Genomic DNA, 14,181 nt, shown 5'->3' on the forward strand with positions numbered 1-14,181 from the left:
ACATCTAATGACTACATTAGAATTTGTGAGAAGAAGCCTGTAAAGGTGCTTCCATCGTTGCTTTTGGCCTGTGGGTCTTCTGATACAACTGTGGAGTCAAGGTGCAAAGTCATAAAAAGACATAAGCAACAGAAGCCACTCAAAAGATGTTCTGTTAGATCGTGGGATAAAAGGCAAATGCAATGATTTAACTTATAAATGTTAATCAAGCTTTATTGGATAAATCTGAATAGCATTTAGTTCTGGGGTTAGAATGAAAAATAAGACCTGGCCGACCTCGGGGCATTCACAGCATGCTATGGAGAAAGTCTTACTGCTTTACTTAGATCCTTGGGTTGCAATCTTTTTATGTCCATTCCCTGCATCAAGTCTTATACTTAACTCATGGTTTCAAGGTTTCAGCTTCCTCATAACATTTATTTATCCTGCCCTCTCACAATTCTGACTCCGTATGAATAGCCTAGCCCAAACCCCAATATGTCCTCCAACCTGATTCTACCTCACAGCTTCCCCTATACATCACTTTCAAAACTTTAAGCTGCTCCCCACCTAACTTATCCCCTCCATGTTGCCTGCATCAAATTCCAAAGAGAGGACACTTACTGAATACAACCATGTTTTCAGGACAGGACATACTTCGGGGTACTTATATCCTGTAGGTTAACACTCCCTGCTTTCAAGGACTCTGGCTGGTCCAATACCATGACATACGGTTAGTACAAATGTGGGGTTTAAGGGACCAGCAGGATTTCCAGGTAGTTGAAAGCTCAGGAGTTGGCGAACTTTCTGTAAAGGGCCAGACAGTAAATATTTTAGGTTTCACAGACCAAGAAACAATATTTGGGATACTTATTTAACAACTTATATCACTTAAATGACAATTTATGTAACGTAGAGTACTATATAACAATCATTTAAAAACATAACCATTTTTAGCTGTCAGAGTACAGGCCATAAAAATCAAATAGGCCAGATTCGGCCCATGAGCTATCATTTGCCAAACCCTGGTCTACCTTAAGATGTGGTATTGGAATACACATATTTTACTTCTCAATATATAAATCATTCTTTCAGGGGTGATAGGTAGCCTTATTGAGCTCCACCATTCACAGAGTCCAGGCTTGCCTTCTCTACTTGGGTTGTACTTGCTATCAAATGGAATTAGGTGACTGGGTTCACCCAGAAGCTGATCCTGAGACAAGGATTTGAGAGCAAGTAGTTTATTTAAGAGGCAATACTAGTGGATACTTGTAGGGAAATGGCGAAGTCATTGAAGAAAGAAGGCAGTTTCTAAAGGGTGTACTGGTAAGCCAGTTACGACTATGGAGACCTAGAGCTTAGTTCTCCTGGGAACTCTAGTAGGAGTCAGCACAAAATTCACACCTCAGAGTCTTCTCCTTCAGGGTGAGGGAGCTGGGGGTACTCATTCACCATCTCCCATCAGCCACTGGTTGGGGAACTCCCAATATTATTTCTCGAATACATCTAGCCTTCCCGATATTCAGACAATCAAGAGCTTCGCTAAAAAGATTTATAATTTCTATTTAGGAGTGATGTAAAAAGGATAGGACAAAATGATTTGCATGAATGAGACTGTGTTTTTCAATAAAACATCTCATTTTCTACCTATTTGCCCAACCTACATTTGATTCCAAAAAGCATACACTTGCATAAAACACCCCCATCATTAACTACCATCTAAGCAGGGTGAGGAGCTCTATTATTTAATCTGCTGGGTAATCTTGTTAAGCTTCTGCCCCCAAGGTTTCTTTTTCTTTCTTTCTTTCTTTCTTTCTTTCTTTCTTTCTTTCTTTCTTTCTTTCTTTCTTTCTTTCTTCTTCTTTCTTCTTTCTTTCTTTCTTTCTTTCTTTCTTTCTTTCTTTCTTTCTTTCTTTTTCTTTATTACAGTTTTCATCTTGTTTTCTCTCCTAGAAAATGGGTTAATATCTCCCTGAGAAATCCACCTTGTTTTCCTGGGGACGAAAAGTGATATTAAAAACCACGTGCATAAATCTGGCACATTGTAGACACCCAAGAAATGTTATTCTACTTTTTTCTTCCCGCCCACTTATCCTAGAGGACGTCTATTATTTTCCTACCCCATCCGTGATTAGGAATCCTTTTGTCAACCAGAGGCTAGAAATCTTGCACTGATTGGAATATGGCAGCCATTCAACATCTCCCCTGTCTGCTCTCACTAAGTTCATCTGACCCAATGGGAATGGAGAATCTCAGACTGCTCCATGGGTCACTCTGGAAAATTCTAAATTGAAACTTTCTTGAGAAAAGAGACATTACCTCAGAACTTCCACATGCAGCTATTATGGCGTTTCTGTTTATATGAATGGATATTTTCACCAGATATTGGAAAAATGCTAAAGCTCGAATCCAGTGCAATAAAGGCAACCCACTTAGCCGTTAGCTCATGGGATAATGAAAAATATAGTTGAAATTAGACAAATGCTCCACCAGGAATTATGGCCAGGATAAATTATCATTTCAAGAAAAAAAGATAAAGAAACAACAGATTGCTGTCACTTTTCCTTCTTGCCAGTGTCTTTGAAAGATAGACTAAAAGTCTCGGATGAATACCTTAAACTCCAAATGACCATGAGAGATTAAGGAAGCCTCATGCCTTTGCTGATTGGATGGATAAATGAATATTCAAGGGTTTTTTTTTTTCTTCTGTGAATAAATCAGTGGAATAGTAACGGAGGAGGGCTTCAGAATGCTTCTGAAGGGTAGGCACTTGAAGAAAACAATGAGCAATTAGAAGTGAAGTTTGGGGAGAGGATATTTTTGGTTAAAAGGAAAGTACAGAGAAAGGCATAGAAAGAACAAAAAAGGACCATTCATCTCCCATGTGAAGAACCTGTCTCCTCACTTTCACATTCCAGCTGGAAGAAGCAGGAGTTTTTTTTTCCCAAATAGAAATCATAAAACTAAAAAATGAAAAGTTCTTCAATCTTGTTTCTAATAACATTTTCTTATTTATTAATGTATTATTCATTTCTCTCTAAAGAATATTTACTTTGGATAAAAATAATGAGCCTATACTTGATTTTATTTTTTTTAAACTAGCATAATTCCATAACCTAATACAACTTTTATTTTCCATATGTCTCCACTGCTCTTGTCCAGATAAATTCACATTCATATAATTATTACCAGAGTGTAGATGCTATTTGATATTCCTTTTAGACATTATTTTGTAAATGCTTTACCACTACTATATTTAATTGTTCATAACATTCCATTCAATGAAGAAACCATAATTTAGTTGGATCGCTTGAATGTTTCAATGTTTTTGTTACTGTACAGAAATTTGCAAAGAATATCTCTATTAATATGGCCTTTTATTTCACTTAGTTTCTTTCTTGAGGATGAATTCTCATGAGTGGCATTATTAGATCAAAGGATATTATCTTTATTGTGGTTCTTGATACATATTGCTAATTGTAGCCACAAAACAATTACAAGCTATGCACCATCCAGTAGTACATTAGCATTCTAATTTCACTGAGCTCTGTGAGCATTGGGTACTATTATTTTTTTTAATTATTGAAAAATTTAGCAGGTATACAAATGATCTGAAGAATCTTAACTTTAATGAACTATTCCCCTACTACTAATTAAGTCTACACATGAATTGTGGTGATTACTTATTTAACAAATATTTGTTGAACACTGGTTTTGTTCTCACTCCATGCATCAAGAACAGGGTGGAAAGACAGGCATAAGGAGAGAGATGACCAGAGCTCTGGACACATAAGGCCTCTGGGCCCTGATTAGGATTCTGACTTTAATTTCAGTGCTGTGGGGAGCCACTGTAAGGGAATAAATGATTTCATGTGATCCCTCTCCATCAAGCACTTTAAAAAATCTTAATGAAGAGATTAGAATCAAAGGCTGGCCTCCAACCCCCAAGAAGCTTGCCTCTAGCCCCGTCCCTACCACTGTGCAGAGACCACAACACCATGACCAATCCTTGCAGAGAGCACTCTCCATCTCAAAACAGAAAGAAAGGAGAGCACCAAGGGGCCCCCTACCCCTGAAGCAGTGCTAGGAGCTCTATATATCCAACCTCATTTTATTCTAACAAGACTCTTGTAAAGCCAGTCCCATTTTTACAAATGAGGAAAACTAAGGCTTGCTATACTCATTTTGGGAAGACCTTCTGTTTATCTTTCTTATTAAGGGAAAGAAATTTAGAAGCCATAGCATTCTCAAGGAGCTCTGATAGAATTAGAACCATTTTTACCCTGCCTTACCCATTTTTAAAATCTCCAGGGTATCTTCATTATTTCCACCTTGTGGATGGACACCAGGGTACTCCATGCCTCACAAAACGGGCCCACTGGGTGAACTGGTCACCACCTACACTCTTTACCCATCTCATGTGCATTTAGAACTTCCAAAAGAGGTTGCCTGGATCTAAGAAGAGTAAATTCACAGAACTAGGAATATGTGAAATTGGAGATCCAAATCTATATTGTCTCTTATGATTTCAAACAAGCCCCCTCCACTCCCTGGATCTCAATTCCTCAAATATGCCAGGCAAGGACAGGGAGATAAACCAGAGGACCTCCAGGGATCACTCCTGTTTTAATGATCTATAACAAAACTCTCCCAGTGGTCTGCACACAACCAGGAAGGAACAAGGCTGAGAGCTATTTCTCCCCAGAAATGTGATTCTATAGTTTCAGTTTCCTGGAACAACTGAAGAGTGTGGTAATAGAATCCATGGAGAGAGACTTTCTGTGGCTAATATTCCAAAGCTTTCTAAGTGCAGTAATAAACAGAGCACATCTTGGTGACACAGAAATTATGAGGCAGAGACCATAATAATAACTCATGTCTGCTTCTATTCACCAGAATAGACAAGAGACGCTTCCACTCCCAAGACATCAGAGCAAGAGAAAAAGAAATAATTCCATTAGTTGCCGCCACATGTATTTTGCTTTATGCTACTTTTTTTCCCTGCCACCCACTAAAGGGAAACCCAATCATCTGCAGAAGGTGCCTTATGTCTAGGAATAAGTGGTGGTTAATTAACTGAATCACATGAAGCTAGACATCATGTTTTCCATGCTGGAAAGCAAAGCTTCTGTTTACTAGGCATCTTTGGTTTGCAGCAATATACAACCCATAACTGGAATACAATTTTGAATACGTCATGCTGGCAAAAGATTCCCCAAATTCTGAAAGTTTCAGGAAAACTAGGTGATCGCATTAGACAAACTTACTTTCTCATCTCTTCCATCTCAGCATTCCTGTCCCTGAAATAATTCTTGGGAGATTTTTATCTAACTTCTGCTGATTACACCAACAGACATGGAACTTGGCTACTTTACTATTTTGTGATTCATCCCATTCTATTTTGTGTGACAGTTTCCAATGATCAGAGTGATGTATGCTGTCTTGGTCCTGCTGGAGTCGGGCAGGAAGCATTTATTCTTTGACTGCTTGGCTGTTCAAGGTCATGGGATGAGCCTGACATCTTCTAAGTCTTCTTTTCCCCCTCTGAAGCATGCACAATTCCTGGACCATTCCTGGCTGGACAAATCTCTGATCCTGTCCCCATCACACTCACACTTCCTGAAGGGGTACCCCCTGGCCATCACACACTCTAGCAGAAAACACTCTACAGGGATCCCTGGGTGGCGCAGCGGTTTGGCGCCTGCCTTTGGCCCAGGGCGTGATCCTGGAGACCTGGGATCGAATCCCACGTCGGACTCCCGGTGCATGGAGCCTGCTTCTCCCTCTGCCTGTGTCTCTGCACCTCTCTCTCTCTCTCTGTGACTATCATAAATAAATAAAAATAAAAAAATAAAAAAATAAAGAAAACACTCTACACTTACCACCAATGTGAGCTGTGTCAGTGAAATTTTTGGAATTCTCGCCTCTTGTAATCAGCACACTCCAACTCTCTTAACCTCCCCTCAGCCTGCCTTATCCTTTTTTCAGCACCTGTGGCATGCATTTGGCCTGTGTTCAGTCCTATTGTCAATTCGTGAGCTTTGCTCTCTCTCGAAGGCAGGAGCAGGGATATATTGAGAATCCAATGCTGGTTCACTACTACGTAGAACAGAATAGAGCCTCTTGACAAAATCATAAATCAGCCCAGACTGTATTTTGGACATGCCCTTCCTTTTTGCTGCTCTTGCCTTTCTGGGTCTTCTCTACCCCCAACACACCTGCCAAGCTTCTCCCCTAAAGTAACATATTGCCATGGTTGAGAGCTTGGTCTGTGGAGCCAGCCTGCCCAAGGGTCATCTCCCAGCTCTGACATTTGCCAGCTCTGCAGATTTCTGAAACTCACTTAATATCTTTGTGTCTTCATGTATAAAATAATAGTGCCTCCCACACTGTGTTCTTATGAGGATTTAATGATCGAATGTATGTAAACCATTTAGGACAGTGCTTGGCAAATACTGAGTGCTGCCTATACCATAACCCTAGCACGTAATTAGGGACAATAAGGCCTGGGGGAAAGAACACTAAGGGTACACTCGTTACCCAGGCTATAGCAACCTATGCCACCTTAGGATTGTTATGTTCTCTTTCAGATCTTCAATTTTTCCATCTATAAAATGGGGAAATCAAATGTGATGCCTGTGTTCTGTTCTAACACTTCCACTATTCAAACTATGATTGCCTGTAAGTCTTCGATTGTCTGGGCCGTGGCATGAGTGGGAAAGCATCCCCAGCCTTGCTGGGAAGTGACAAAAGCTGAGCTCTGACTCCTCTTGTAGGGGTGGCTTTTATCATCCAATCAGATAAAATATAAAGGCAAAGGTGTTTTGTAATTATGGAAGACAAATTGGGGAAGACTTCTAAGGACAGTGGCATCTTTTCAGAGCCTCCTTACATCACATCACATATGCAGCCTTCTCACTCCACAAGCTGCTGTCACTGGTAACATAGGGAAGTGATGCTAAAAACAGCCTGGCAGTCAGGGATGAAGGATTGTGTCATTCTGAGGATTGAAATAGAGAAGAGCATCAACTTTTCTTGGAAATACTTGGTTTTGCATGGGCTTTTGAAAAGCCACACAGTAAACACAGGGAAAAGACAATGCACTGTGGCAGAAAGCCAGAGGTCTGGGGCTGCCTCAGCTACAAAACCAACATGGCACTTAATTAACCTTGGCCATTGTCTGAACCAACCAGAGATGCAGCCTCTTACTTGGCCCAATGGGATAAAAATGTTCTCCCTTTACCTCCACACGGCACTGCAGAAGATTGTAAATGTGAAGACATTTTGAAAACAGGGAAGGACCTTGACTCAGTGACACTGAGGTTCCTGATTCTCCAAGGCTAGAATCCCTGTCCTACAATCTCTTCCATCATTTAGTTCCTGAAGCTAGACCAAAAAGATGCAGCCACTCTAAAAGATGAAAGTGCATTTCTTTTCTCTCCCTGCTCAATGCCCTTCAGTGGATCCCTTGACATCTATAGCTCTTTGTACTATTCACTATCGCTTGGTATGTGACTAGTAATACCTTTGATGATCTAACCATCTCATCTCTTCAGCCTCCTCTCTCTCACATCTGCTCTGAAGCCTAAGATCTAGTTGACTGATCTTCTAATTTCTTGAACATTCTTCAACATTTTCTCCCTCTTTATACTATCTCATCTGTTTAGCTGGCTCCTAATTATCCTCCCCAAGTCCCAGCTTTTTACCTATTTAACCCTTTCCCCAAAAATCCACTAAGCTCTGTGCCCCCAAAGCCCCTGTACTTCTTTACCATGGTCCTCACCACCATCAACTGGAATTACAGGTTTAATAGGTTTTCCTCCATCCTGGACTATGTGAATCTTTGTGCAGAGACTAGATACATCACTTTGACTCTCAGTATCCTCAGTGCTTATCAGAAAGATGCATGTATAATCTCACTCAATAAACAAATGATTTGTATGTTAAAGGTAGATAACATCTTTTCTTGGCGTTATATAAAGCCCGTCCCCTCACCAAAACCCAACTCCCTTTCCTATTTGCTTCTTGATATATCCTTCTAATTCTCCTTATTTCCAGGACTCCTCACTGGCTTGAAGAACCATTCTATTTCAACTCTCCTTGTAATAATACTTAACTTCAATACCACTTCTTCCAAGAAGGTTCTCCAACTCAGTTCTCAGGCAATGAGGCATTTATTTCCTCCACCCTGCAACTTCTTTATGTCTACCAAAAAGAATTACTATCTATATTACTTGTTTACACGCCTATACCACTGAAGTCTAAGACCTGAGAGTGTAGAAATTTGTTCGTCTTTGTTTCCCTTCACTTGGTAGTGTCTGAAAGATGAAAATGTCAAGCTTCCCCAAAGATAAGAGACCTACTGATTCTGGAAAGGACTCAGACTACCTGACCCTCATTGATTCTTTCATTCTTTCATTCAACAAATATGTCTTGAGTTTGCTAGGTGATAGAGTCTCGGTGGAAAACAAAAGCCATTCTGTAATCACTTTGAGATAGAAAGCTTATACTTACCACTAATGATATTTTCATTTGTTTGTCTGCCTAAAATTAACTGATACCTTTCTTCTAAAAGACCTCATGAGAATTAGACTTATTTAATTTTGCCAAAGAGTAAGTGAAATCCCACAAAGTACAGGAATTTCATAGTAAAAGGTTAGCTGAAATTAGTGACCACCATGACATTATTCGACTACTTTTTAGTGTCATATTCTTGATTGCATATGCCAACTAGCAACATATGGCATTTATTGAAATAAACTCTATGGTCATCAAGAGTCCATCAGTGATTACTTGGGGGACTGAAATGGGAATGTGGGAAACCCCCAGAGCCACAAGGCTTTCTGCTTCTTCTCGTGGGAAGACTCTGCTAATGGCATTGTTCCTGTCCTCCCTAGCTTGGGCTGCTCATGCAGACTCATCGCAAACTCCTTCTGCTTTAATATCCAGTGATTGAGTACCACACCACCATGATCATGAGAGAGTCAGGAAATAATCTAACACTGAATTGGAAAAGCCATTACCCTCTTTATAGGAATCAAGCAACACTATGAGGGATTGGGTTGCACAGAAGTGGATTTCAGATTACTCACAAAACTTGCTTGAATTAGCCAAACTCGGATTACAGGTTAAATTTCTGAAAAGAAAGAGAATAAGATTTTTGGACTCACTTCTTATAATTCTCTTAACCAAGACAGCTTGTAATTAAATCGGTTTGTGGAATGTGAGAGTACACCATCAGATCACTTTGCTTTAGACACAGGACAACATAATTGAGTCCCTGCAACTAAACAGCATCATCATGTTTAAAATCCTGGCTCAGCCACTTACCAACTGTGGATCTTTGGCAATTTGCTCTATCTCTCTGGGCCTCAGGTCCTATAAAAAGTGAATGGTGATAACAGCCACCAGGCACGGCAATTGAGAAGATTAAATTCTGTTATGGATGTACTGGCGCCTGGAACATAGTGCCAGTTAACATTAGGTCCCTGGCATTCTCTAAATTTGAGTTCTCATTTATAGAAGGTCAATAGGAAATAATCCAAATTGAAAGTCAATTCTACATATTTTGAAGAACTGTGTTATGTAATGTTAAGTAAATACTAGTTCTATCCCTCCCTCATGCCAGTCCCATCTGACTCATTGATTGTTTCTCTGAACCTCAACTCCTTATCTAATAAGGCAGGCATAAGAAGTTTCTCGATGATTATTGTGATGATCTCATGAAGCAGCCCATGTAAAGGACTTAACTGAAAGCCGTGGTGAGTACTAATTAATATTGGCTGTTATGCTGATGGACAGCATTTGTATTAATGTTTCTGATTCCTATCAATTATGCCTGCCTTCTCAAATATAATAAATATGAGTGGCCCTGGCAATGTGAAGCAGTGGGTAAAGATGATTTTTGATCTTCCCAGTGCCAAAAATCAAAATCAAAATATATCAAAATCATATGAATCCATGACCACTTAAACTGCTGTATAGGGGTGCCTGGGTGGCTTAGTCGGTTAAGCATCTGGCTCTTGATTTTGGCTCAGGTTGTGATCTCAGGGGTGTGAGACTGAGCCCTGCACTGGGCTTCACATTCAGTCAGGAGTCTGCTTAACATCTCGTCTCTCCCTCTGCCCCTCCCTCCCTCCTAAAAAACAATGAATAAATAAAAAGCCTATTTGGGTTGCTTTTAAATGGCTGTATATGGTTATAGCCTAGGCAGGCACTTGAGACCCTGGTCCTCAGAGTTCAACTCATTAAACTCAGAGTCCCAGGGTTGGGAGTAAAGAACAGAGGAACTGAGGTTCCTAACCTCCAAGAACTCACATTGTAAAGAAATAAACAGATTAAAACATAATCTCTTTCCCTTTTTTCATCACTTAGGGAAAAAAATTATATCCTCACTGAAAATTGTAAAAGTTGCCATAATCACGGGAAAGGCCCAATTTGTCTGTAGCCACAGTAACAGGTAACCATCAGAACTGCCTTTAAACCTGTTGAATTCATCAACAACTCCTCTCAATGGACCTACTTTGTCAGTCCAATCCATTAGTGACATTCCATTTCCAAGCTCCTGGCTTTGGAAAGACAGCTTATCAGGAACTGATTCTCTCTAAGAAACAAACTTCTGAGTGTCAATCAACAGCAGCCTCCCCTAAGTAACCTTCCTTATGTAGATGTCAGGATACTTAGACCTCTAAAAATCCATGAGCCCCTCAACGACACACTTCCCCACCTTCCCAAACCCTGTAAGATGCACTGCCCTCTCTGTTGGGTTCACCACAACACAGCAGCATACATCTCCCTGATTAGGAGCAATAAATTCAGTGTTTTCTCACAATCTGAGATAGTGTGAGATAGTGAATGATGATCTCCTGATCCTTGACACTACTATGCACTTTATATAAAATTTATTCCAGACAGATTAATATTAAAACACATGAGAGTGTATGTGTGTCAATGACCATAAAAGCACTAGAACAAAACATGTTTTTCTAACTCAGGACTGATCCCATGACCCTGAGATCATGACCTAAGCCGAAATCAAGAGACACCCAGGTGACCCAAATATATATATATATATATATATATATATATATAGCTTTACCTATATATATATATAGTTTTACCAAAGCAATGATCTTTTTTTAAAAAATGATTTTATTCACTTATTCATGAGACACAAAGAGAGAAGCAGAAACACAAGCAGAGGGAGAAGCAAGCACATTGCAGGGAGCCTGATGCAGAAATCTATCCCTGGACCAGGATAAAGCCCTGAGCCAAAGGCAAATGCTCAACCACTGAGCCACCCAGGCATCCCCCATAGCAATGGTCTTTTTAAAAAAAAAAATTTTTTTTTGAATGGCACCAAAGGCAGAAACTAAAGCACGATATGCTAGTGGCTGAATTTAAACTTTCATATGGTGAAATGACACAACCGCATCATCAGTGCTAAAATCTACAACACCACCAGTACCGCCACCAACAGAAAACAACATTACCAACAGCAATACCAAACCTAAGAGCACCAGCAGCATCAATTTCCACCATGATCACTGTTCTACACAGAACTAAAAAGCAAAGGACAGAAAGAAGGGAAAATATTTCTAATATATATGATAGCATAAGGATTAATGTTCTCAATAAAGAGAGAGCTCTTAAAAATCAGTAAAGAAACAAACAGAGGTGGATTTAGGAAGGTCAAAGGATACAAAAAGAACCACCAAAAAAAAAAAAAAAAAGAAATGCAAATACCAAGAAAAAAGGAAAGAACAAAGTATAACAGATTGAAAAGAAATTTTTATATTAAGAGAGGCATAGAAATGCATATTTTAATAGATGAGCAATGCCTATTTCTTTATCAAAAGTGTTGAGAACATCTATTTTCATATGCATCTGGTGGAAAAGTAAATTGGGCTAATCTTCCTGAAAGGCTATTTGGAAATATAAATTAAATGCCATAAAAGTATATGATTTATATCCTACAATTTTACTTCTAGGAATTTTTCCCAAGCAAATAATCAGAAAACAACTAAGGTATTTTCAAAAATATTTAGTGCAATATTGTTTGTAATAATGAAAAATGGAAACAACTCTAATATACATCAATGAAGGATTGCCTTAATAAAGTATCATATGTCCAGGGAGGCAAAACATAGACCACTCTGAAGTCCCTAAAGAACTGTGTAAATGTTCATTTATTAATACAGCAGAATGTACCCAGTATGTTATTAATGGGAAAGATTAGGTTGCAACATTCCAGGTACAATATAATCACATTTTTGTAAAATACGATTCACATACATGTCATTCTCTCATTCGTCAGAAAATGACATACATGTCACTCATTCTCAATCACCTGTTTTGTGTAAGGCACTGCTCTAACCATTGAAGAAAAGTCAATGAACTATGCAGTCATGGTCCTTAACCTCATGATGCCCTGAATGCCCTGAGACAACCTGACTAGAGCAACTGCATATTCATTTTCCATTTCCTCTCTTTTTCTCTCTACTCCTCTTCTCTCTCCTCTTCATATCTCCATCCTCTCCTCTCTTTTCTTTTCTGTTCCTTGCCTTTTATCGTATCATCCTCTTGCTCATAGTAGTCCTCAAAATCCCTGCCTTTGAACTGGTTCTCAATAGAATGTATTGTCCTGGGACTTATATTAAGCCATTGGTTTTAATAATGGATCACAAGCTGGTGGTGAGTGGTGTGGGCACCTCACCCTTACTTACCTCAGTAGCTGTCTTCATGCCGAGCTCTGCGCAGAAAAGTTCAAAACAGGGCAGTGTTAGCCAGGGAGGAAAGTGTACTTCATTTCATGTCCAAAACGTATCATCCTCCTGAAAACCAAGTTCCTTAAATGCCTGGAAGGGTAAGAGAACATCACTTAATTTGTATTAGATTTCTCCATTAAGGGATTTTTTTTATTCCTCCCTGCTGATACAGCATCTTTTCTATACACACATGTAGTAGCTTTCTAAACTGTACAAAGCTGTATAAAGCCCACTGACTTTTCTTTTTTTTTTTTTTGTCTCTCTTGAGACAAAAGTTTTTGATCTCTTGAGCGTTTCGGGACACATCCTTGCATACATATTTGAAGGGAATGCTGAATCAGTGTTAGCCCCAAGCAGAGGGTAGGACCCAGGCTCCTAAGCCAAATGCAAAGCACGGCAGGGCAAATTGAGATGCTGACTTGGAATGGGGGGAGGGGTGGAGGTGAGGGAGAAATGAACAAAAATGTAATAAAGATTAAGGGGTGAGATGAGGGCAGACCCAGCATAGGAAAAAGACAGCAAACACGAAGTGCTCAGAGAGCAGGATATATTCTGTGCAGTTTCTAGCAAGCTTTCAGAGTTTGCTCTGGGTGAAGTAGGTGCTGATGATGTTAACAATATTCTGTGGCCTCAGATCCAAGTTCATTAGAATCTATTGCTTCTGTCTGTTCACCCCTATAAAGCACCAGTTTTGCGGCGAAGTTCAAACTGTAATAGATGTGGATAATGTTGCACTACGCATGGAGGTACAGATACCTCTTCAAGATCGTGATTTCATTTCCTTCGGACGCTGGATGCACTCCCAGGTTCATTGCAGTATTATTCACAAAAGCCAAAACATGGAAACAACCTAAGTATCCACAAATAAAAGAATGGATAAGGAAAATGTGGTACATGCATGCACGCATGCACACACACACACACACACTGGAAATCATGCAGCTGTGAGAAAGAAGGAACTCTTGCCATTTGCATGCAGCACATGGATAAACCTGGAGGGCATTATGGTAAATGAAATAAGTCAGAGAGTAAAAAGACAAATATTTCATATCTCACTCTCATGTGGAATCTTAAAAAAAGATGAGCTCCTAGAAACAAAGTAAAATGGTGGTTGTGGTGGTTGGGGAAAGAGAGAGGTTGGCCAGAAGGTATGAACTTTCAACCATGAGATTGAGTAAGTACTGGAGATCTAATGCATAGCATGGTGGCTGTAGTTAACAATACTTAATTACACATTTGCAAGTTTCTCAGAGTCTTAAATGTTCTCACCACATACACCCCAAAACAAAGGCAATTACGTGAGGCCACTGAGGTGTTAACTAACTTTATTGCAGTAATCATTTTGCAATGTATATGCATATCACATCATCCCAATGTATATCTTTAATTTATGTGATGTTATATTTCAATTATATCTCAACAAAACTAGGAGAAA

The 14,181-nt window shown here is 39.5% G+C and overlaps 1 long non-coding RNA gene across 21 annotated transcripts in view; it reads right to left on the bottom strand.

Annotated features, from left to right (window-relative positions):
• The window catches only part of LOC112662299 (uncharacterized), a 296,118-nt gene that overhangs the window by 163,767 nt on the left and 118,170 nt on the right, over positions 1-14,181 (bottom strand). For 19 of the 21 annotated variants that reach the window (XR_007401567.1, XR_007401579.1, XR_007401578.1 and 16 more), the window contains 2 exons: positions 12,705-12,836; positions 9,072-9,115 (listed from right to left, as the gene is read on the bottom strand). This is a non-coding gene — a long non-coding RNA (uncharacterized LOC112662299). Of the gene's footprint in view, positions 1-9,071; positions 9,116-12,704; positions 12,837-13,502; positions 13,597-14,181 lie in introns of all 21 variants that reach the window. The other 2 variants (XR_007401571.1, XR_007401568.1) reach the window with 1 other exon arrangement.

This window comes from Canis lupus, chromosome 13 (assembly GCF_003254725.2).
Source record: "Canis lupus dingo isolate Sandy chromosome 13, ASM325472v2, whole genome shotgun sequence".
NCBI lineage: Eukaryota > Metazoa > Chordata > Mammalia > Carnivora > Canidae > Canis > Canis lupus.